The sequence below is a fragment of the Moschus berezovskii genome, chromosome 1, assembly GCF_049115385.1.
Source record: "Moschus berezovskii isolate FMDL1 chromosome 1, NW_MosBer_1.0, whole genome shotgun sequence".
Taxonomy (NCBI): domain Eukaryota; kingdom Metazoa; phylum Chordata; class Mammalia; order Artiodactyla; family Moschidae; genus Moschus; species Moschus berezovskii.
The window spans coordinates 29,572,181-29,598,696 of record NC_142460.1 but is presented as its reverse complement, the minus strand read 5'-3'; positions in this window follow the sequence as shown (position 1 = coordinate 29,598,696).

Below are 26,516 nucleotides of genomic sequence, written 5' to 3'. Positions count from 1 at the left end.
ATGAAGACTTGGCCCGGCCAAAAAATCAAAACATAAATAAAATTAGCATGTGGTCCAGAGGCCCACCTGTGAGTATTCAGCCACAAGAACTGATCCAGGTTATCAAAGAGATATAAGTACTCCCTCTGTTCATTGCAGCACTGCTTACAATACTGAGACAGGAAAACAGTCTAAATGTCCATCAGTGAATGAATGAATGGATAAAGAGAATGTAGTATATATACAGAATGGAATATCATTTGCCTTTTTTAAAAGAAGGATATTCTGCAATATGCAACCACATGGATGAATCTTAAGGATATTCTGGTAAGCGAAATAACCCAGTGGCAGACAGGCAAATACTACCTTATTCCACTTACAGGAGTATCAAAAATAGGCAAATTGATAGAAACACAGAGTGAAACTGGTGATTGCTAAGGGTTCTGAGGAGGGGGAAAGAGAAAGTTATTAACTGCAAAATCTTCAATCAAGCAAGAGAAATAAGCTTGCTTTTGATCTGCTATTTGACACTGTACCTATAGTCAACAGTAATATGTTGAACACAAATATTTATTAGAGGGTAGACCTCAAGTTAAGTGTTCTTACCAAAATGAATTGGAGAAGGAAATGGAAAGCCATCCCAGGATTATTTCCTGGGAAATCTCATGGACATATGAGCCTGATGGGCTACAGTCCATGGGTCACAAAGAGTCAGACACAACTGACCACACACACAAACACATATTCCAAAAAGGAAAAAAAAAAAAAATGGCACTGTCTTTCCTTTTCCTTTCAGTTTAGAATAAGAGCAATGAGGAAGATTGAGAAACTTTAAACTAAGGTTCATCTTTGCTTCCAGTCTTCTCTGAATGCAAACTTTTCTTTAATGAAGTCTTTCAATGACCATGGACGTGGAGCACATGAGAAATGTACTTTGTTTCCAGGAAAAATCCGTAGAAGATATTATGCAACACTCCACTGACAAATTGTTCAGCATCAGTACACATTTCTTCATGAATTATCTCCAGCTCAAACTTTGGCCAAAATTAATGGTATATCAATTTTTAGCATTCCATAATTTGTCTTTGGCTACTTCTAAGAGCAAAGCTCACTCAAGCCATTCCACAGAACGCTTATCTTTCCAGAAAAGTGTCAGCAATCAGAGCAGCCTTCTGAGTGGTACCTAAGCTTCCTTCTAAATCCCATTATATCCTCTTTCCAGCCCTGTCTTTCATAATCAACCCATACGATCATACACCTGAACCATGAAGGGAGTACACATGCATATTTAACTTCCCCTTTGTCATTCCTGGCACTGCCTGGGGTTCTCCCTTTGCCCATCGTTTCTAAGATTTCCACATCCATTATGTCCTCATCTCCTCTCTGCCTAGTTAAACCTTGCTCAGAAATCTACCTGTCCTGCAAAGCTTTGACATCACCACAGCCTCAAACCTGTCATCTCACCTCTGGCTATTACCATGATTTTGATCTTATTTCACATCTCTTTCTCCTCCTTCACAGTTTCCTTAAGCATCCCCACCTTTCTTCTTCTTTGAGCCTTGGATGTCTCATGTCAACATGTGAAATGATCAGAAGAGATCCGCCACCTCGCTGCCACAATAGTAGAGGCAGTTTGTAGTGCTAGTGATAACAGCAGCAGAATTCCTCCCCTGATGAAAGCCAAGCTCATTCCACCACTGTTGGGAGTGATCTTACCCCTGATTGTCACCTGCTTAGGTCTTTTGTGTTATTCAGCTCTTAGGCCAGTATTGCCTTCTCTTCAGAGAGTCCTTCTTTTCCCATTTAAAGTTGCCTGTTCCTGGTTTCAAATGACTGTCCATTTATTATTCTGTTTTTTTTTAATGATTATCATTATTTATAATTGTTTTGTGGTTGGTTTTTTTTTTTTTTTTTTTGGTCTCCACACTTCAGTATAAGCTCCCTGAGAGCAGGAACATTTTTGAAATCAAGTTCCAGAGCCTGGAAGAGCACTTGGTCCATACTAAATACCCAATAAATATGTATATATAAAGTAATAAATAACTTGAGGAAATTACCTCAAGTACTGCTGGGAGACAATTCTCTGTGGGTCTCCCATGCTCCTAGACATCTTATAATCAGAGACACTGATTGTCTTTATGCTAGACTATCTCTTCAAGCAAGTTGATTGTCTTTATGCTAGACTATCTCTTCAAGCAAGTTAAGCTAAGAACAGTCTTAGAAAGATAGACACAGCATCTCTTTCTGGAGCCAAGGGCAAATTTGCTGCCAGACTTGGAATATGGAGATAGTGATTCCCTTTGGTGAAACATTGAACATACTCATAGCTAATATAATAATGTCTCTCTCCAGGGCCAAGTTAAAGCAGACCCACTGACCATTAGAAAAGATTCAGACTCTAAACTCAGAGCTCCGGTCCTATAACACATCCCACTGTGTGTACAGATATTGTCTTCTGCCCTTTGTGCTTGCTGGTGGGAATTGATGCGTGGGGAATCGGAGCACATGTTTATACTCTGGTTACTGCCATTGTTTCTGACCTAGGAATCTGGTACCCTCTGCCTGAATCCATGAGACTGTAGTTGGCTAACTTGTTAGCTTCTATAAAAGATAAAAATCTCAAGACTTCACAGTTCTTGACAGGTACAACGTGATTGCTTCTATGTCATCCTCTTCATAGCATAGGCTAGGTCAAGCTGCAGTAACAAAAAATATATTTTGTCACAGTGTTTCATTCAGGCCAAGTCTGCACTGGTTCCAGGTGAATCTCAGGACATCTGTTCTCTACCTGTTGGCTCTGCATTCTGGCAGTTACCATCATATGCTTTCTGCACATAAGCTGCTGCTGCCACAATTTCTGAGAAGCAGCTCCCTCGAGACTTGAGCAACTGAAATTGGATGCTTTCCCACATGAGGGTCACAGGTCACTTCCTCTCACCTTCATTGATCAAAGGAAGGTATTCAGCTAACCATAAGGGGTACAGAAGTGTCATTTTCCATGTGGTTGAAAGTCAAGGAAAATGATGTTTATAAATAGGAAACAAAACAAACAAAAAAGGCTATCACAACTTTTACTTTCACGTATGTACTTTTTTTTATTTTTTAAGCTTATTGTGGGCAGAAATGGTCTCATTTTATAAAGAATGCTCCATAATGGGTGACACAGCATAATTATTTCAGTATTACATTTATCAATTAATCTAAAAATTACCATCTTTACTGAGTTATTAGGGTCAGATGAAAGTGAAGTCTCTCAGTCATGTCCAACTCTTTGCAACCCCATGGACTGTAGCCTATCAGGCTCCTACATCAGTGGGATTTTCCAGGCAAGAGCACTGAAGTGGGTTGTCATTTCCTTCTCCAGGGGATCTTCCTGACCCAGGGATCAAACCCAGGTCTCCCACATTGTAGGCAGACGATTTTACCATCTGAGCCACCAGGGAAGTCAAATCAGAATCATCAGCCCTTCAGAGAATAGCCTTCACGATTAGGTCCAGGCTATATGGGAAGGTTGTTACTCACAACAGAGTAAGCATCAGGGAGAGCGTTTCTCATGTTTCAGTGTAATTGATATTAAACTGAAATGTGAGTAGAGTTAGCACTTGCCCAGTGATATCCATGCTCTTCACATAGCATTCCATTGCTCATCTTTAGGTCAACATTTCTCAAGGAGTTTCAATAGAAGTAGCTGTTATGTGGTAAAAGTGGGCATTTATGAAGTGCTAACCTTCAGAAATTCACAAAGCTAGACATGTTTATTTAGTATAGGATTATCCAGAGTTTACAGTGTGATAAATGCATTTTATGAATTAATTCAGAAATATAAAACAGCATCTGCCAAAAATATCTACAGGTAAATTTTATCCTCATTCTCCAAAACTGAGCTTTAATCTCAGGAGGCCAGTGTGAATGACTAGAAAACACTAATAAAAGATCTCATTACAAATTTGTCATTGTGGATAACTAGTGGTAGCTTTCTCTGGCATTTGAGGTGGCTGATGAAATGAGTTTTAAAACTCTACACCTAAGGGATTTAAGGGGCAAGCCCTTATCTTCCAGACTTAATTGCAGACCCTGGGGTCTAAGGTAACCTCACAGGTATCAACTTCCCCAGTATTCCCAAAATTTGCATGTGTAAGAGTGAGTTTCCTCAAATAGTCCACCCCATAATATCAGAGGAGCACAGAGGATATACAGGCCACCCTCAGTATCCACAGGGGATTGGCTTCAGGCCCCTACATCCCCCATCCTGTGGATACCAAACTCCGCAAAAGCTCAGGTCCCTTGTATAAAATAGTGTAGTGCATACTACACAATGTATGTCTACGCAAAACCTAATGCAATGGGAATGCTACCTCTGTGTGTGCCAAGTCTCTTTAGTCACGTCCAGCACTTTGCAATCCAATGGACTGTGGCCCACCAGGCTCCTCTGTCCATGGGGATTCTCTAGGCAAAAACACTGGAGTGAGTTGCTATGCCTTCCTCCAGGAAAATGCCATATTAATAGTTATAAATACAATGTAATTGCTACATTGTTGTTGTTTAGTCACTAAGCTATATCCACCTTTTTGCAACCACATAGACTGTAGCCCTCCAGGTTCCTCCATCCGTGGTATTTCCCAGGCAAGAATACTGCAGTAGGTTGCCATTTCCTTTCTCCAGGGGATCTTCCCGATTCAGGAATCAAACCCACGTCCCCTATGTTGCAGATGGATTCTTTACCACTAAACCACCAGGGAATCCCAAATGCTACATAAATAGTTGCAAATTCAAATTTTTTGCAAATTCAAATTTTGCTTTGGGGAATTTTCTGGTATATTTTTGTCAAATATTTTTGATCATAGGTTGCTTGAAACTGTGGATGTAGAACCTGAGGATGTGGAAGGTCAACTGCAGTGAGAAGTCTGTGGACAAGGCTTGACAATGACTGTCAGATTACACCTGTTCTAGGTTATCCAGGGAATGCTCAAAACTGGTGGCTGTAGCAGCTTCTGGGAAAGAAGCAAAGTCAGGAGGACTTGCAACTCTGCACGTCAGTTTCTGATAAAATATTGGACTCTTTTTTTTCAAAGATCATCCTGTGGAACTATTTTGGAAAAAACAAATCTAAGTTACCTGTACTGTAACTAATAGTTAACTATCACAAGTTGAAAAAGTAATAAAATATATTACAAAGCTACTGATGTTCCTAAAAATAAAACAACACTTTTAAAGACATGAGGAATAAAGGCAGCATAGCCAATGCCCCCACATTTTTAGGATTTTTAAATTCTTTTCCAATAATGCAAAATAAGTGTGACCATAAAAGGTAAAGGACCCACATTCAGAAGCAAAACAGACCTCGATCAGGAATAATGAATCTTCCTATGATAGAATTTGAAATCAAAGTTGTAAAGAAACTTCTAATTTAACTTGTGAGTAACACTGACTGTTGGAAGACTTTTATAATTACTGCAAAATACATGAATATCTGTTTATTTTTACAAATAATATCACATTTTCTATTAAAAAAAACTCTACATCCTCAATTCTTAGGCTTTTGTATTGCAAACACATTCATGTCTAATGAGATTATTATTACTTTCATAAGCGTAACATCTGTAGCTCAATTAAAAGCAAGACTACAAAGGCAACATTCCACAATACAAACATTCTTGAGTTGTATACACAAAGATAAACATTCATTAAGTAATCAGCATATCAGAGAGGTGCTACAAGGGAAAAGAAAGAAAACAACAATCAAGAAAAGCGATTTCAAAATGAGAAGGAATAATAAGCTAGAAAATTGACTTTTAATACTCACAGACAAGCATTTGGGTTTTGTTTTTGTTTTCTTTATATACATCTATTTGAAGTCTTTATCACGATTTTTCCTACACTGATTTCCTTCCTGACTTTTCCTTTTTTGACTAAAAAGTTATTTCCTTGATTATTTAATTTCCCCCAAGGCATTATATTGAAATACTGTGTACAAGATGAGCTTTGTCATTGAATAAGTTTACAAGTGATGTAAAATAGCACAAGACTACCACCAATTAATTTTGTGACCTTGGAGGATTTATTTAAGCATTCATTTTCCTCACCTGCCAGATGTCAACCATAATCCTTGCTAGTTCAGACACCTATGAAATTCCCAGGTGAAAGGTGTTATGTGAAAACAATACACAGTTAGTAGAACCATCTGAAGAATACAGGTCAAATGCTTTCTTATAAGTAGTAGCAAAGTTGTTTCCCTGCTAAACAAGCATTCTTTGACCATAAGTTTCAAATTTCTTCCATCTTTTCATTTTTTCCAACCCTAGCATCATATATATATTTTTACTTTTATTTATGGGCAAATATGTGGCTTCCCTGGTGGCTCAGAGGGTAAAGAATCTGCCAAAGTGGGAGACCCAGTTTCCAGCCCTGGGTTAGGAAGATCTCCTGGAGAAGGGAATGGCAATCCACTCCAGTTTTCTTGCTTGGAGAATTTCATGGGCAGAGGAATGGTGGGCTAGAGTCCATGGGGTCACAAGGAGTTGGACACGACACACATGGGTAAATGTATCATTTGATTGAAGGCTTATTTTCCATATCCAAATCCCATTACATGAACAGAGCCCCACCATATTTACTACAAGCAAACATGTAGACTCTAAAATTCAAATTTTAGACACATGTACAACCGGGATTGATTTTTAACACTAACGACTGCACTGGCATTGTTCTTTTGCTGTTGTTCAGTCAGTGAGTCGTGTCTGACTCTCTGAGACCCCATGGACTCCAGCCTTCCAGGCTTCCCTCTCCTTCACCACCTCCTGGAGTTTGCTCAACCTCATTTCCATTGAGTCAATGATGCCATCCAACCATCTCATCCTCTGTTGTCCCCTTCTCCTCCTGCCTTCAATCTTTCCTAGCATCACAGTCTTTTCCAGTGAGTTGGCTCTTCAAATCAGGTGGCCAAGGTATTGGAGCTTCAGCGTCAATTCTTTCAGTAAGTATTCAGGGTTGATTTCCTTTAGGATGGATTGGTTTGACTTCCTTGCTGTCCAAGAGACTCTCAACTATCTTCTCCAGCATCACAATTCAAAAGCACCATTTCTTCAGCACTCAGCCTTTTTTATAGTCCGACTCTCACATCCATACATGACTACTGGAAAAAACCATAACTTTGACTAGATGGACCTTTGTCAGAAAAGTGATGTCTCTGTTTTTTAATGTGCTGTCTAGGTTGCTGCTGCTGCTAAGTCGCTTCAGTAGTGTCCAACTCTGTGCAACCCCATAGACGGCAGCCGACCAGGCTCCACCGTCCCTGGGATTCTCCAGGCAAGAACACTGGAGTGGGTTGCCATTTCCTTCTCCAATGTGTGAAAAGTGAAAGTGAAGTCGCTCAGTCATGTCCGACTAGTAGCGACCCCATGGACTGCAGCCCACCAGGCTCCTCTGTCCATGCGATTTTCTAGGCAAGAGTACTGGAGTGGCTTGCCATTGCCTCCTCCTGATGTCTAGGTTAGTCATAGCTTTTCTTCCAAAGAGCAAGTGTCTTTTGATTTCATGGCTGCAGCCACATCCACAGTGATTTTGGAGCCCCAAAAAATAAAGTCTCTCACTCTTTCCATTGTTTGCCCATCTATTTGCCGAACTGATGGGCCTGGATCTTATTTTTTTGAATGTTGAGTTTTAAGCCAGCTTTTTCACTCTCCTCTTTCACCCACATCAACAGACTCTTTAGTTCCTCTTCACTTTCTGCCATTGGTGGTGGTGGTTTAGTCACTAAGTCGTGACTGACTCTTGTGATCCAAGGCACTGGAGCCCACTAGATGCCTCTGTCCATGGAATTTTCTCGGCAACAATACTGGAGTGGTTTGCTATTCCCTCCTCCAGAGGATCTTCTTGACCCAGGGATCGAACCTAGTCTCCTGCACTACAAGCAGATTTTTACCAACTGAGCTACCAAGGAAATCCTTAGGTGGTGTCATCTGCGTATCTGAGGTTATTGATATTTCTCCCAGCAATATTGATTCCAGCTTGTGTTTCGTCCAGCCCAGGATTTTGTATTATGTACACTTCATAGAAGTTAAGCAGGGTAACAATACACAGCCTTGATGTACTCCTTTCCCAATTTTGAACCAGTCCATTGTTTCATGTCCAGTTCTAAATCTCATTGTTAAAGAAAAATCACACTGGACAAGATGAGCAAAATCAGCAACAGGAAAGAGAGCCCACAGATCCAGTTCTTGCACTCAGTCTCACTGAAACAAAGAATGGGAAGTCTTTTAAGAACTGGGGACGGTGGGGGAGAATCAGAGATCATCTGTATTTGCTAATACTCTTTACTCAAAGGAAAAGTAAGCTTTTTCATATCTTCTTCTTAAGAGATAATTTCACAATTTGTGTTACTTAACAGAGTCCATGTGCCCAAAGCACAGTGAGCCAAAACAAACTGAAACATCAGAGTTTGGAGCAGAAAAAGGTTTATTGCAGGGTCGAGCAAGAACAGGCGGCTCAAGCTCAAAAACTCCAAACTCACTGATGGTTTGGGGGGGAAAGTTTTTCATATGCAGAATTTGGCATGAGAGCTTTACGTGTGGGATTTTCTTCTGATTGATTGGTAGTGAGGCAATAGGGCAGTGCCTCAAGAATCCTGTGCTCAAACACCCTCCATTGGAGGGGGAGGGCAAAAAACTTAAAGATAATCTTATGTATATTCCTTGAGGAGAAACCAGGACCCTACTTTAATAGTTGCTCCACTGTTTCTTGCCAAAAAAGGTCCATATAGTCAAAACTATGGCTTTTCCAGGAGTCATGTATGGATGTGAGAGTTGGACCATAAAGAAGGCTGAGTGCTGTAGAATGATGTTTTCGAAATCTGGTGTTACAGAAGACTCTTAAGAGTCCCCTGAACTGCAAGGAGATCAAACCAGTCAATCCTAAAGGAGATCAACCCTGAATATTCATTGGAAGGACTGATGCTGAAGATCCAATACTCTGGCCACCTGATGCAAAGAGCCTACCCACTGGAAAAGACCCTGATGCCCAGAAAGATTGAGGGCAGGAGGAGAAGGTGGTGACAGAGGATGAGATGGTTGGATGGCATCACTGACTCAATGGACATGAATTTGAGCAAATTCTGGTAGATGGTGAAGGACAGAGAAGCCTGGTGTGCTGTAATCCATGGGGTCACAGAGAGTTGGACACAAATAAGTGACTGAACAACAAATATTTATTGGCTGCCCCTCCCGTTTCTGCATTCCCTCCCTTCCCTATTAGCAATTGTTTGAATCTTCCCTTTGAAATTCAGGGGAGGTCTTGGAGGCTGAAAGAAGCCTATTTCCAACAAATATAAAACAGGGGCACAAAAAAGGATTTGTGCTCTAGAGCCCCACAGGGTCCTTCTAATTTTCACTGGAAGTGAAGCCACCTGCTGAAATTAAGCTCCTAGCTTCCCACAAGTACTGAGAAATAGTACTATCTCCCTAAATTGATACATTTCAGAGGCATGGATCCCTTTGAAAGACAATCCTAGACTATAAAGCTAACTAGAGGTTTTTTTAAAAGTTTACATTTCAAAGGATCAAAGAAGAAATTTATAAGTTTTCTAAAGTAAATGTTCTAAGAAAATGGAGGTCAGGGTATAGACTGAAGAAAAAAATCTAAGGTCTAGTCAAGCTCAGGGGAGCAGTAACTCTGTCTTGGTCACTACTGGAGGGGAGCAAAATAAGCCATTCAAAATATGTTTGCTTGGCAAATTTATTATTCTGAGCTGATTATTTTTGAGAGGCTGCAGACAAAGATAAACCTGAAAAGAGTGGAAGTTACCATTTTGTAAGTGTAGAAAGATTAAGCAGAAACTTCAATTAAATAGAGTTGGGAAAGCAGAAAGGAGAGCTGTCCTGCCCTGCCATGATAGCAGAGCTGAACAGAAAGAAAATTCCTCTTCTTTTCTGTCAAGGACTCAGCCAATGAAAGGTCATGACCTCTTTGTCTATTAGAGCCCTCTCAACTTCCTTGTCCCCTCTGTAAAAGATTCCTCCTATCCTCTGCCACGCTGACATTGCATATGGTTCCCTATCATTGCAGATTCTGAATTGCAACTCTCTGTTGACCCCAAACAAATCAAGCTTAGCTGAAGAAATATCTGGCAGTCTATTTGTCTTCCATCAATATATGTGGCATTTACATTTATAAGGGAAATCTCTATTAACAAAGGAGTTTCCCTCTCTGTACCAGGAATAGAAGGGTAACTAAAATCTTTAGAAACTCTTATCAATTGAAGGGGCAATGATTTAGATTTGCGTAGCAACCTTACTCTTACTTGTCACTATGCTTTTCCTGGTAACCTACAAGTAATAGGTCTTCCCCACCTCCCCTCCAATAGCTTTCTGAAGACATTAATTAAGGTAATGTGCATGCATGCATGCTAAGTCACTTCAGTCATGTCCAGCTCTTTGCAACCATATGGACTGTAGCCTGTCAGGTTCCTCTGTTTGTGGAATTCTCTGGTCAAGAATACTGGAGTAGGTTGCCATGTCCTCCTCTAGGGGATCTTCTCAACCCAGGGATCAAACCCACATCTCTTATGTCTCCTGCATTGGCAGGCAGATTCTTTACCATTAGCACAACCTGGGAAGCCCAATTATTTTTGAGAGTTAGTTTTCTTAGGTGTTTCCCCTCCTTCTGTTGGATTTTTTCTTTTAATCTTTCTTTTCTTACAGGACGGTACCTAGTACCTAGAAGGCTTCCCTGGTGGCTCAGGGGTAAAGAATCTGGCTGCCAATTCAGGAGATGCAAGAGATGAGGGGTTCAATCTCTGGGTTGGGAAGATTCCTTGGAGAAAGAAATGTCAGCCCACTCCTGTAGTCTTGCCTGGAAAATCCCACGGACAGAGGAGCCTGGTGGGCTCCTCCATTGGGTTGCAAAAAGTCAGACACAACTGAGCGACTGAACACACACATATCTTGTCATCCAACAACTAACAATTTTGACAAAATACAAGAAAGACAACAATAATTACAAGCACTTTATTCCATTTCTTTAATTCTGTTCAGCTACAAAATAACTTGGAAGAGACGGGAACTAGATGATAAAATAAACTATATTTTACAGCAAGACAAGAAAAATTTAAACAAAAGTCTTCTCTACCCATTCAGCCCTCCTCCTTTCCCTTTTAGTGTATATTCTGCGTGTACATTAATGTGACCTCCTTAGTTGTTGTTGTTGTTTTAATGCCTTTTTTTTTTTTTTGCTGTGCCACATGGCTTGTCGGAACTTAGCTCCTTGACCAGGGATTGAAACCAGGCCCCAGCAGTTGAAAATGCTGAGTCCTAACCACTGGACCACCAGAGAATTCCCTAACCAAACCTACTTAGGAGATAATAGTCCTTCTTAATCTTGTAAGGTGAAAGGGGTCATGATGACCCACTACTTGCTTTGTACATACAGACCTGGATTGTATCAACTGTCAATACACCAACTGATGTAAAGCTCTTTAAGCTTTTTATGTGTATAACTGTGCTCTGTCTGACCTCTAATAGACGGAACAGTTCTCAGAGTTTTCTGAAAGACTGTCTCCCAAGGAATAATCTTCAGATTGGCCTGAATAAAATTTTCCATTTCTTTCTGAGACTCATTATTAACTTTTTTCACCCACATTTGCATGGCATAGTCAACAGGATATCAGCAATGCCCTCCAGAGGACATCAGGAGTATACACCAAACCAGAGCTGGTAATAGCACAGGCCCTTTGAGGCCCACCATCTTCTCTGTGCTCCTCAGGTGTTCTGGTGAGTTCTCCTGATATCTGGATCTCATCATTTCTAATCAATAATCCTACAAATTTTATTTAAGCTGATTTTACTTAAGACTTGGAGTCTTCAGAAGCACTGGTGTATTTCCCTGTCAGGGACCTCAGGGTAAGGCTTGGGAAAGAGAGGCAGCTAGGTTTTTGTTAAATTTGACTTCAGTTGAAAACACAACAATAGTAACAGCAAAAATAGCAAGTTGATATGTGGTCTGAACAAACCATTTCCTATGGAGATGAAGGATTGAATCACTCAGCTCCAAAAAACAAGAGACATTAGCTGCTACCAAGAGCAAGGTGTTCTTTGGTGACTGAAAACCAAGTGGAGGTATTGAGGATCAATCTTTGTGGTGTGCAACAGTCCCATAGGGACCCCTACCACATTAAGAAAATAACGCTCTTCTGATGACACACAAGATAGACTAATCACCTACAACTCCAAGAACCCACAGCAGTTGTAGATTGTTGTAAGGAGGAACCAACTCTTCTAAAAGAGTCAAACCAACACAAGGATATGTCACCTACAAAGGATATGCCAAATTGGCACTTGCCAAGGGCTTTTGCTATCTGTAGCTATTGTTGAGCTTCAACACCCTCTGTGGGAGTTCAGGGTGGAATGAAGCACTCTATGTTCCAGGGAATCTGGTGGAACAGGTCTTTAGATAGTTAGATGTTTTCAGGAACTGATAGTTATATATTTTCAGGAACTCATTTCATAGATTGAAGGCAAAAGAAGAGGGTGGCAGAGGATGAGATGGTTAGAAAGCATCACTGACTCAATGGACATGAACTTGGCCAAACTTTGGGAGATAGTGGAGGACAGGGAAGCCTGGTGTGCTGCAGTCCTTGGGGTGGCAGAGTCAGACATGACTTAGCAAATGAACAACAACAAGGCATATCACATAGTTAGGAAACATCATGCTACCAATAATGCAATTTTATATTTCATGCAAGAAGAGATTGCATGGTAATGGTCTAAGTCACTTTGCTTATATCAATAATTAGGTATAACTAGTTTACATAATATACATATAGTTAACTTAATAAATATGTACTGAGAAGCTATTTTAGATTAGGCTCTGTAATGAGGATAAAGATGTAATCGCTGACCTCAAGAAGCTCAGAGGTTACAGGAGAAACACAATCAAGGCAGTTTTAATCCAACTTCTCATGTCAAATGGGCTCAGGTAGCATCTAACAGACAACACTGGACCCAATGTAAGATGGCATGGGATACAGACAGCTTTCTGAAAGGTCAAGGACTGACTCTGATCACCATTTCAAACAATAATTGTTCCTTGATTTAGGGGGGAAAACTCCAATTTATTTCTCTCTAACTTGTTACTTTCTCACCTAAGTTTCACTGAACTCCCAACTCACAAACTTCGGTACCTTCCTTCTTGGCATGACAACTTATTTGAACCCAGAGTTTATAAAGACATCGCTCACTATAGGAAACATCCGTGTTCTAGTTCTGAGTCAACTGTTCAGGAGACTGAATTGGGTGTAAAGATTCTTACTATTGAATCCAGCATCCACTGGCCATTCCAAAAAGAAGCATAAAAAACAAAACGAAAACACACCAATGTCTTATATTGACTTTCTTTTTAATGTTTGCTCTGCTGATCTCCACTCCACTGACTCGATGGACATGAGTTCGGGTAGGCTCCAGGAATTGGTGTTGGACAGGGAGGCCCGGCGTGCTGCAGCTCATGGGGTCACAAAGAGTCGGACACGACTGAGCAACTGAACTGAACCGAACTGAACTGAATGCTTGCATCTCCTCATATCTAGTAAAGCACTAAATCCGTTCATGGTGACATCAGCTTCTTGTGACTAGCAGAAAACCTTTTGTAAGGTCCTCCTTCACCTAAATCTTGTATATATTAACCTTCACCCTCTGCCTCTGGAGCAGTCTCTCAGAAGTATCTGAGGTGCTGTCTCCCAGTCTATAGTCCTCATTTTACCCCAAATAAAACACAACTCACAACTCTAAAGTTGTGCATCCTTTTAGTCAACAGATAACTCCTTGGAAGCTAGCCCAGAAGCAGGACATATCCAGTCCACCATACTGTCCTCAGAAGGTTGTTCAGATCATATCTCTTATCTGAATTAGGTTACCAAATTAATAATGGGAAATTGTATCTCAAAGATCAAACAGCTCTCTGATGGATAACTATCTATTAGGGTACCAGCTGAGTTAATGTATAACACTTACAGAACTGATACTTGTAATTAATTAGAACTTAAAACCAACCCTGAAACTGCCATGATGGGGTTCTTTTGGCATTCCAAAGATGCTTTTTGCATGCACAGTTACAGAAAATCAACAAATGGTAAAAATTCTTACTATTCTTACCAATCTTCTGGATCCCTGCCTGCAGGGTATAACGAAAACAATAGTGGTAAGAACTTTTCTCTTTTCTAAAATTAGATTAGCAGAAGAAAAAAAAATGTAGAGTTAGCTCTTTGGCTCCATTAAAATGGAAAGATTTAAAAATTCTTAAAATTATAGAGAACTCTCATTTTAAGTTATTATAGTTGTGTAGTGGGGACAGAGGAGCCTGGTGGGCTGCTGTCTATGGGGTTGTACAGGGTCGGACACAACTGAAGCGACTTAGCAGCAGCAGCAGCAGTGAGTATCTAGTATTAGTCTCTCAGTCATCTCTGACTCTTACCACCCCATGAACTGTAGCCCACCAGGCTCCTCTGTCCATGGAATTCTCCAGGCAAGACTACTGGAGAAGCCATTCCCTTCTCCAGGGAATCTTCCCTACCCAGGGATAGAATCTACCTCTTCTATATTGGCAGGCAGATTCTTTACCATCTGAGCAACTTGGAAAGGATAAATATGTGGAGACATTTAACTATTGTTTATAACTTAAATAAATTATTTAATTAATGTGCAGAAGCCTGAAAAGATTTTGAAATTTCACATTTGCCTCGTTGAAGGATTTTTTTGTATAAGGCTAATGGCAGATGTCACTGACCTAGAGCCAGACATCTTGGAATGTGAAGTCAAGTGGGCCTTAGAAAGCATCACTACTAACAAAGCTAGTGGAGGTGATGGAATTCCAGTTGAGCTATTTCAAGTCTTGAAAGATGATGCTGTGAAAGTGCTGCACTCAATATGCCAGCAGATTTGGAAAACTCAGCAGTGGCCACAGGACTGGAAGAGCTCAGTCTTCATTCCAATCCCAAAGAAAGGCAATGCCAAAGAATGCTCAAACTACCGCACAATTGCACTCATCTCACACGCTAGCAAAGTCATGCTCAAAATTCTCCAAGCCAGGCTTCAGCAGTATGTAAACCATGAACTCCCAGATGTTCAAGCAGGTTTTAGAAAAGGCAGAGGCACCAGAGATCAAATTGCCAACATCCGCTGGATCATGGAGAAAGCAAGAGAGTTTCAGAAAAGCATCTATTTCTGCTTCATTGACTATGCCAAAGCCTTTGACTGTGTGGATCACAATAAACTGTGGAACATTCTGAAAGAGATGGGAATCCCAGACCACCTGACCTGCCTCTTGAGAAACCTGTATGCAGGTCAGGAAGCAACTGTTAGAACTGGACATGGAACAACAGACTGGTTCCAAATAGGAAAAGGTGTACGTCAAGGTTGTATATTGTCACCTTGCTTATTTAACTTATATGCAGAGTACATCATGAGGAACGCTGGGCTGGAAGAAGCACAAGCTGGAATCAAGATTGCCGGGAGAAATATCAATAACCTCAGATATGCAGATGACACTACCCTCATGGCAGAAAGTGAAGAGGAACTCAAAAGCCTCTGGATGAAAGTGAAAGAGGAGAGTGAAAAAGATGGCTTGAAGCTCAACATTCAGAAAACAAAGATCATGGCATCTGGTTCCATCACTTCATGGGAAATAGATGGAAAAACAGTGGAAACAGTGTCAGACTTTTTTTTTTGGGCTCCAAAATCACTGCAGATGCTGATTGCAGCCAGGAAATTAAAAGACGCTTGCTCCTTGGAACGAAAGTTATGACCAACCTTGATAGTATATTAAAAAGCAGAGACATTACTTTGCCAACCAAGGTCCGTCTAGTCAAGGCAATGGCTTTTCCCGTGGTCATGTATGGATGTGAGAGTTGGACTGTGAAGAAAGCTGATCGCCGAAGAATTGATGCTTTTGAACTGTGGTGTTGGAGAAGACTCTTGAGAGTCCCTTATACTGCACGGAGATCCAACCAGTCCATTCTAAAGGAGATCAATCCTGGATGTTCATTGGAGGGACTGATGCTAAAGCTGAAACTGCAATACTTTGGCCACCTCATGCGACGAGTTGACTCACTGGAAAAGACTCTGATGCTGGGAAAGGTTGGGGGCGGGAGGAGAAGGGGACGACGGAGAATGAGATGGCTGGATGGCATCACCAACTCTGTGGACATGAGTTTGAGTGTACTCTGGGAGTTGGTGATGGACAGGGAGGCCTGGCGTGCTGTGATTCATGGGGTCGCGGAGAGTCGGACACGACTGAGCGACTGAACTGAACTGAACTGAATGGCAGATGGGCTCCAAAATCACTACAGATGGTGACTGCAGCCATGAAACTAAAAGACGCTTACTCCTTGGAAGAAAAGCTATGACCAACCTAGACAGATTATTAAAAAGCAGAGACATGTGGGAGAGGGTGAGGGTGGGATGATTTGGGAGAATGGCATTGAAACATGTATATTATCATATGTGAAACGAATCACCAGTTCAGGTTCGATGCATATTACAGGATGCTCGGGACTGGTATGCAGGGATAACCCAGAGGGAGAATAAGGGGAGGAGGGAGGTGGGAGGGGGGTTCGGGAAGGGGAACTCATGTACACCCGGGGCGGATTCATGTCAATGTATAGCAAAACCAACCAATATAATATTGTAAAATAATTAGCCTCCAATAAAAAAAAAAAAGCAGAGACATTATTTTGCCAACAAAGGTCCGTCTAGTCAAAGCTATGGTTTTTCCTGTAGTCATGTATGGATGTGAGAGCTGGACTACAAAGAAAGTTGAGCACCGAAGAATTGATGCTTTTGAACTGTGGTGATGGAGAAGACTCGTGAGAGTCCCTTGGACTGCAAGGAGATCCAACCAGTCCATTTTAAAGGAGATCAGTCCTGGGTGTTCACTGGAAGGACTGATGCTGAAGCTGAAACTCCAATACTCTGGCCACCTGATGCGAAGAACTGACTCATCTGAAAAGACCCTGATGCTGGGAAAGATTGAAGGCAGGAGGAGAAGGGGATGACAGAGGATGAGATTGTTGGATTGTTGGATGGCATCACCGACTCAATGGACATGAGTTTGAGTAAACTCCAGGAGTTGGTGATGGACAGGGGGGTCTGGCGTGCTGCAGTCCACGGGGTCTCAAAGAGTTGGACACAACTGAGCAACTGAACTGAACTGAACTGAATGGAAGATTAATGAAATAAGAGGCACCTAAGATAAAAATCTATAACCTGACATAACTACTACTGCCCTCTATCCTTTGAGTACTCATTCTAGTAATCCTCTATCTGAAAAGGCTATTGAAAGCTACCTTTAGAAGTGGAGCCTCATGACACTGTAGGAGAACCTCTTCAGATCAATACTGAATAGAAGGCCATAGTTAAAGAAATTCTTAAACCTTGAAAAGACTGCCAAAAGGTTTTGTAAAAAGATTATCAGCATGAGAGGACACCAATATGACTAAACTGTGACCATAGTTGATATTCAGAACCTAATAGAATTTTTTTTTTTTTGGCCTTCTCTACTAAGCTAAATGAGAGAAAGAAAATCAATCTACTATATAGGTGGACTATGCCAAAGCCTTTTACTGTGTGGATCACAAAAATACTGTGGAAAATCCATGAAGAAATCGTAATACTAGATCACCTTACCTGCTTCCTGAGAAATCTGTATGCAGGTCAAGAAGCAACAGTTAGAACTGGACATGGAACAACAGACTGGTTCAAAATTGGGAAAAGAGTATGTCAAGGCTGTATATTGTCATCCTGCTTATTTAACGTCTATGAAAAGCATATCATGCAAAATGTCGGGCTATATGCAGCACAAGCTGAAATCAAGATTGCCAGGAGAAATATCAATAACCTCATGACACCACCCTTATGGCAGAAAGCAAGGAGGAACTGAAGAGCCTCTTGATGAAAGTGAAAGAGGAGAGTGAAAAAACTGGCAGACAGGACTGAGCGACTGAACTGAACTGATAGGTGGATATGTATGTCAGTCCATTGATATCATTTAGGGGGCCACCCAATTACTTGAGGAATTAAAAACAGGTGACCTTTTATGTTTGTTTTTTAACATATCTGGTCTTTACAGAACTAGTCGTGTGGCTCAGAAACAATTCAAATTCCAACTAATTATTTTAACCACTCCGAAATGACCCCCACTGTTTATCTTAGCGAAGTGAAAGTGCTCAGTCATGTCCAATTCTTTGTGACCCCATGGACTGTACAGTCAGTGGAATTCTACAGACCAAAATACTAGAGTGGGTAGCCTTTCCCTTCTCCAGGGTATCTTCACAACCCAGGGATCAAACCCAGGTCTCCCGCATTGCAGGCGGATTCTTTACCAGTTGATCCACATCTTAAGAAGCTTGTTAAAAAAAAAAAAAAGATGGCCTTAAGGGAACAAAACTTCCCCAGGAGGAACTTAAATCTCTCCTTTTAGGCCTTTAAGATGTTAATGTTCTACTTGGTCTGCTTCTAAATGTTGTTTCTTGACCTACAACAGGTCAAGAGAACTGGACAGGCTTCTCAGGAGGGAGGTAAGGGGGTCTTGTATTCCCATCTCTTGAAGAACTTTCCACAGTTTGTTGTGATCTGCACAGTCAAAGGTTTTAGCGTAGTCAATGAAGCAGAAGCAGAAGTTTTTCTGGAATTCTATTGCTTTTTCTATGATCCAGAAGATGTTGGCAATTTGATCTCTGATTCCTCTGCCTTTTCTAAAACCAACTTGAACATCTGGAAGTTCTCAGTTTACTGTTGAAGCCTAACTTGGAGAATTTTGAGCATTACTTGGCTAGCGTGTGAGATAAGTGCAATTGTGTGATGGTTTGAACATTCTTTGGCATTGCCTTTCTTTGGGATTGGAATGAACACTGACCTTTTCCTCTCCTGTGGCCACTGTTGAGTTTTCCAAATTTGCTGGCGTATTAAGTGCAGCTCTTTAACAGCATCGTCTTTTAGGATTCTTAAATAGCTCAGCTGGAATTCCATCACCTCCACCATAACCATCAAATGTTTATGGTATGTCTGCTTAAAAATAGTTTCCAGAATTTTGCTGGTTTTAAACTTTAGAATCTTGCTAAATTAAGTTAACCTATGGAAATTTATTAAATATATAGTGAAAGTCACTCAGCCGTGTCCGACTCTTTGTAACCCCATGGAATACAGCTAGGAAAGACAAAATTTTCTTAGAATATCGATGTGCTTTTGATAACAGGTTTTAAAGTTCTTTACCTTTTAAAAATTTGTTGTAACTTTCTGTATTTGTCCTTGAAATATTTTATTCTTGTTTTAGTTAAATGAATAAGTATTGTTTCACATACAGTCCATGGAATACTCCAGGCAAGAATACTGGAGTGTGTAGCTGTTCCCTTCTCCAGATGATCTTCCCAACCCAGGGATCAAACCCAGGTCTCCCACATTGCAGGCGAATTCTTTACCATCTGAGCTACCCCAAGAACACTGGAGTGGGTAGCCTATCCCTTCTCCAGGGGACCTGACCCAGGAGTCAAACGGGGGTCTCTGGCATTGCAGGTGGATTCTTTACCAGCTCAGCTACCAGGGAAGCCCATTAAATATCTAGATCAGTCCCAAACAAGATAAGATACTGAAACATTAATTATTGAACATAGGTTTCCTTTTACAGAGTAACTAAAGAGATTTAGGATTATTAATTTGTTCAGTGTCAGTCACATTGAAAAAAAAAGCCTATAAAATAACACATGTTTTTTAGAAACCATAATAGTATTTATAAATTTGTAAATCTCCAAAATACCAGCTAAAGACATTTCATAATTGTATTCTTATTTTTTTTAAGAAATGAAGTTTTTTAACAGTTAAGAATTCTAGTTAAAATGTTTACCTAAAGCTTCTTAAAATTAATGAGGAGAACATCTTTTAGTATAAGGGAAAAGAAGATACAAGAAATGAAAATGCATTGTGTTAAGGGGAAAGAAATTAGTTTTATCATAAAGCCAAGATAAGATGGGGCAAACCCTGAATTTGGTTTCTTTCTCTGTTAAGAACAGAGAAATTTTCTTAGAATATTGATGTGCTTTTGATAACAGGTTGTAAAGTGTTTTACCTTTTAAGTAATTTGTTGTAGCTTTCCGTATTTTTCCTTGAAATCTTTTATTGTCACTTTAGTTAAATGAATAAGAATTATTTCACAGTGTCCAATGATCCTATTTGACCAAGTGTTTTAAAACTTTTTTGATATATATGATAAACTTCCCAAGCATCAAATTCTGAGTTCTTTTGACACTAGCTGGTTTGGGGATACTTCTGAGAGCAAGAATGATAAATTAATTAAGTTTATTTGGTATGTTAGATTACATGGGAAGCATTGTCAAATGAGTGATGATAAACCTTCTTTGGTTGTACTATATGGGTAAATGACATTAATATAAAAGTTCTAGAAATTATATAAAATTTCTAAAATTTAAATATGTCCTGGTATGTTTTCAGTCGTAATTCTAGTTATCTTAAAATGTTATATGTCACAGTGGTAACCAAGTTTATTTGTCAAATGCATTGTAATCAGGTCTTTAACACTGTGTTTTTTTTACTTTCTTTTTTTGTCATTTACAGACAGTTACAGTTGTACTCTGATGCTTTTGCCAAAAATGCATTATCTTCTAGAAAATTCATAGAAAGGACAAGTATATATTTCTAATAACTTTCAGAGCATACTACTAAACTGAGTAAGAAATTAAAGAATAAAACCCAAAGGCTTTGTAAACTGTTAAAAAAGATCAACAAGAATTAGTTGCAAAGGGCTGTTTAATCTTTATTTTCCAGAGGTAAAGAGATGTTTGCTGTTGCTGCTGCTAAGTCGCTTCAGTTGTGTCCGACTCTGTGTGACCCCATAGATGGAAGCCCACCAGGCTCCCCCGTCCCTGGGATTCTCCAGGCAAGAACACTGGAGTGGGTTGTCATTTCCTTCTCCAGTGCATGAAAGTGAAAAGTGAAAGTGAAGTTGCTCAGTCGTGTCCAACTCTTCGTGACCCCATGGACCTGATGTTAATTATGACTTACAGCAGTTTGGTAAAGTATATATTTTCTAAGCAGGATTAAAATGTTTATCTTTTCCCCTTACCGGATTGCTCCAGAAACTGAAAACTCTTAGATTCCCAGCAGCCTTATCAGATGATTAAGAAATACCAACGCCTAACAGGTGCCAGAATCTCAAGATATTTGAAGGATCTCAAGAAAAGAGGAATTCACCTAAATCTATAGATATCACTTGTAGAATCTGATGCCAAGTCTTTGGCATGACCTTCCTGGTCTTGAGAGTCCTTTTAAAAGTTCAGTTTGAGATTCTTTATTAAAAACTCCAGCATAGCCAGCTTAAGAGTCTGTAGGATCAATTGCACATATGTAAATAATCTGGCCAAGTTTATTGAAACTAGATTTATTTTGCAAACAAATTAGTCTTAATTTGGCTACATTTGGTAGAGCTTTGGGTAATTATGGGGGAACTCTGGGAAAGATTGAAGGCAGGAGGAGAAGGGGACAACAGAGGATGAGATGGCTGGATGGCATCACTGACTCGATGGACATGAGTTTGAACAGGCTCCAGGAGTTGGTGATGGACAGGGAAGTCAGGCATCCTGCAGTCCATGGGGTCGCAAAGAGCTGGACACGACTGAGCGACTGAACTGAACTGAACTGGGTAATTTTATAGAGGAAAATATTAGATGTTGGTCAGTGTTAAGGTTTTGTGTTGTTATCTTTAAGATTTTTTTGTTTTTACTGTCTAAGATTCACTTCCCAGATGGTTCCTTGTTGTGCTATTACGTCATCATGAAGTTTAACTAAATTATTATAAGGACATTCTAAGTTTGTTCCTAAAACTTATCACAGAAATCTATCTTTGCATGAAGATCAGATGCCCCATGACCTAAAACTAGGAGATTATGCATACCAGAAAACACAGTAGGCAAAGGACTCTTTATTGCTGACTTGGAAAGAGTCACATCAGGTCTCCTCTCCTGAACTGAGTGCAACTCCTGTCTCTGACAAACTGACTTTCACTAAGACCAGTACTACCAGATCAGGACAAGAAGATGACATCTGAACTAGACAGCTGATCTAAGATATTGGACATACATTTTTTATTTACAGTTATACTTACAAATATTATATATGCATTTATCAGAAAAGATAAAAAAGGATTATTAAATGCTCAAAGACATATATTAAAAGAGTAAAATTAAACTAAGCTAAATTACAGTGGCATTTGTGTGGAAAAGAAGTGTAATAGATTACCAAAGAAGCCAGGATTGTAGTTCTTTTTGATGAGGGTGGTAGAGGTAAGGTTTGATTGGGGGAAGGCAGGATCACATTAAAAGTGTGTAAGATGGCTGGGGGAGAAGGAAATGGCAACCCACTCCAGTATTCTTGCCTGGAGAATCCCAGGGACAGGGGAGCCTGGTGGACTGCTGTCTATGGGGTCACACAGAGTCGGACACGACTGAAGCAACTTAGCAGCAGCAGCAGCAGCAAGATGGCTGGGATTGTTCTGTTTCCTATATTGGATGGTGGTTACAAGGGTGTACATCTTGTTATCATTGTGTGCTCAGACACTCAGTCATATCCAACTCTTTGTGACCCCATGGACGGTAGCCTGCCAAGCTCCTCTGTTTGCAGGAGTCTCCTGGCAAGAATACGGGAGTGGGGTGCCATTAACTTTAAGCTGTACATTTGTGTGATATTCTGAATTTATATAATAATGACCACTAAGGTTAAAAATTCTTTAAAGCTTCAGAAGTACTGGATTTAACATGGTTAAACAGGTTTTTTTACTTTGGGACCTCTCAGAAACTTTAAAAATGCCACTACATATTGTGAATAGTTAGGATGGTAATTTAACTTGCAACATTTAACAATCTAATTTAGCCAAGAAATTCTTTTTTCCCAAAACACCTATTAACAGTTCTCAGGACACTAGTGTTCCCTCAAGCATAGCTCAAGATATATCCATTTATTTAATGCATCAGTGTAAAAAACTGGTATCCTGGGTCCTTTAGAAAACATATATATTATATCAAAATGCCACTTACCTAATATTACTGACTTAATTTACTAAACCCTCAGTACAAATAATTTTAAACACATCATAAGAAGTGTTATTTAGGCCAAGAGTATTCCAATCCTTATTGGGTAGTCCTTGCTTTCATTCTGTGGTAAACTTACAGTTAACTGATTTCTTAGCAATACCTATATTTCTTGACTTGGGCTTCTCTTGTGCCTCAGCTGGTAAAGAATCCACCTGCAATGCAGGAGACCTGGGTTCAATCCCTGGGTTGTGAAGAACCCCTGGAGAAGGAAAAGGCTACCCACTCCAGTGTTCTGGTCTGGAGAATTCCAAGTCGCAAAATGTCAGACACGACTGAGGGACTTTCACTCTCACTTTCAAAACAGAATAACTCTCTAATAAGAACAATGAGCCTAAGCTTTAATAGGAGAAAATGAACAAAATGAAGTTCAATGAATTTAAAATCTCATAGTTACAGTAGTTTTATAACAGTTTTCTTATATATTGTGAAAAACAATAGGTATAAAAAAGCTAACTTAACTTACATTACTTGCTCCCAATAACTGCTTTAATAATCATGCACGATACAGATGACAGGTTTTAAAATTAATTTGAAAAGAAAGCAGGAATTCAGGCTGATCTTATCATGTGGGACCAAAATGCCCTGGCTATGCGTTGGTTGTTCCATCCAGACAAACTATGTTTAGGAGGCAAGGTAATTCCAATATAAGCTGAGAATATTATACTATATATGAAGGAGATAATAATGGATAGAGATCCTGGAGAGGAGAAGCCATCCCAGTATACGCTGACGACATTAATGCCATACAATATAGAACAGATACAAATGGACAGAGACCCTAGGGTGCTAAGTTAATGCTGATTCCAAAAGGCAGATTTCCATCAGAGAAGATAAAGACATTCAAAATAATTTATTTTTTCACTGGAAAAATTATGCTTACACCTTTTCTTTCTGTTTTTCCCAAAAGGTAAGGGCAAGTGAGAATTAGAAATTTTCAGTCTAAGATTCTTTTCTAAAAAATCAAAGTATTTGAGAAATTAATATTTTTGTTAGAAGTAAGAATTAATACAAAAATGTCATTTCAAAAGAACTCCATTGAGTGCAAAATGATGTTATGAGTACCAAAATGATCTTTAACACCCTTTCCTACTGTGCCATGGAATGATGGTAGGTTTCTCAGCTCCCTTTTAAAAATCTACATGAAAATATCAGTACCCTTTATTTCAAAAGAAATTCATACAGTGAAAATTATAACAACAGTCGTGTTTTAAAAATGTGACTTATTCATCTATTATAGCTACAAAATTAACTGTAGTGGGTCTTTGTTCCATCACTGTGCTTGGGGAGCCAAAGCTGGACGGTCATTTATGTGAAGGACTGCTTTGGGTAATGAGATCCTTTATGTATTGATATACTCAGATAGCTACATGCTTAATGTCAAACTACAAAAGCAAGCAAATTGTGGTGAGCTGTGTCCACATTTTATTCATTTAATGTGGAGTGTTGATCTTAAGCAAATGACAGAGTTGGACTGACTTTTTCTTTTTTTCTTTCTAACTTCAAAAATCAGCATTAGTAAGCCATTAAAAGTCTACATACATAATAGGTAAGTAACCTTGGTTACTTCAAAACTAAGCACAATAAGAGCAATTATTAAATATCTTACCAGGCTAAACTAGTTACACTTGTAACTGTAATGGAACCCTTCTCAGAAGAAAATACACATACCTGAAACGGGTTGTGGTGGTGGTGATTCAGTTGCTAACTCGTGTCTGACTCTTGCCACCCTGATGGACTGTAGCCCACCAGGCTCCATTGTTCATGGGATTTCCCAGGCAAGAATACAAGAATGGGTTGCCATCTCCTTTTTCAGGGGGTCTTCTCTGACCCAGAGATCGGACCCAATGTCTCCTGCATCGGCAGGAAGATTCTTTACCAACTGAGGCACCAGAGAACCCCACCTATAACAGCTCACATGTATTCAATCATTCATTCATTCAAGAATACTTACTGAGAACCTTCAGATTGCCAGGCACTGAGTGTGCTTGCTACAGGGGATACAATAGAGTTAAGGAGGATAGAGTTCCTGCTCTCAGGGAGTGCTCTCAGGGAGTGTGAAAGCAAGCAAGAAAATCAGAGGAGGAAAGAAGCAATCAATTTCCCATTGAGTGCAGTGCACTTGAGCATCTGGGAGAGGCCATGGTAGGAGCACTAACTGATTTTGAAAATGAGCAGAGACTGTTAGAAAAACTATCTTCTAGATTAGATGAGGACTTCATCAAACTATGATAGAAGCACTCCAGGCGAGGCAAAACATGCCTGTGCCCACACCCAAAGGAGGCTGTGAGCATTTGAGTAATTAGCAAATAAATCAGTCTGGCTGAAGTTTAAGTGAAAAGGGGTTGGTAGACAGAAGGCCAAAGAGATAGGCAGAAGTTAGGGGGTAGGAGAGAGTTCTCTTGGATGCTTGAAGCTCATCCAAAAGGCAGAGCAAGACTTAGTCTCATTTGCCTTGAATTCAAGTAGCCACTTCACAGACCTCATAGCATTTGTTTCCATACATGTGGCTTCAGGAATCTCCTTGCTTCTTACTATACGCTTGAAAATTAAAAGTGGCATGGATGACAACATTTGCTTTATGAGAAGACAGACAATGGCAAGCTTAACAGGAAGGGCTGATCTAACTCTAGAGACATAGGAACTCTGTTCTTTAGACTTAGACATATTTTGTAAATATTATATTTAATTATATAGAATGTTTATGTAAATATTATTGTTCCTCTCTTTATTTTATGGACTTAATTTTATTTCTGGTCAACTAACATCCTTTAATTAGAGGATATCTGAAGTATCTCTTTCATTGCAGAATAAAAGCCTTTCATACCACATTAGCATATTAATATGGCTTGTAATAGGTGCTACTTTCAAAATTGATCTCTGTACCAAGCATACAGCTGAAATTTGCCACAGTATTAGGAAATCTAAGGTAAATTTGTGACGTTCTCAAAATGATTTTCTTTTACTCAACTTTTCAATGTATTCATTTAGAAAGTGGAATTTTTTGGTCAATAAATGGTGTAAATAAAGTTGCTATTACAGAGTCCATCTCTACATGAATCATATGGAGAAACTGATTCTCCATATGAATTACAAAATAATTCTGATCTTGCATCAAAACTGCACCATACCTTCAGAAGGGAAAAAACAAAGCTGGAAAAAAATTGATTTCTTAATTTAACTTCTATTTCTAATGAAGCATCAACTCTCCCTGATGGTAGAGAAACAGGAAAGGCTTATTGTGTAAAGTACAGGACTCTGATGACTTTGTTTTAATATATTCAAAAGTAGAGTGGGAACTAGACCTGAGAATAGAAATAAAATAATACAAGATCTGAAAAGGCTAAGCAGCAAAATTTCTTTTTTTGATAACATGATATTGCAAAATAACTTATTAAACTTA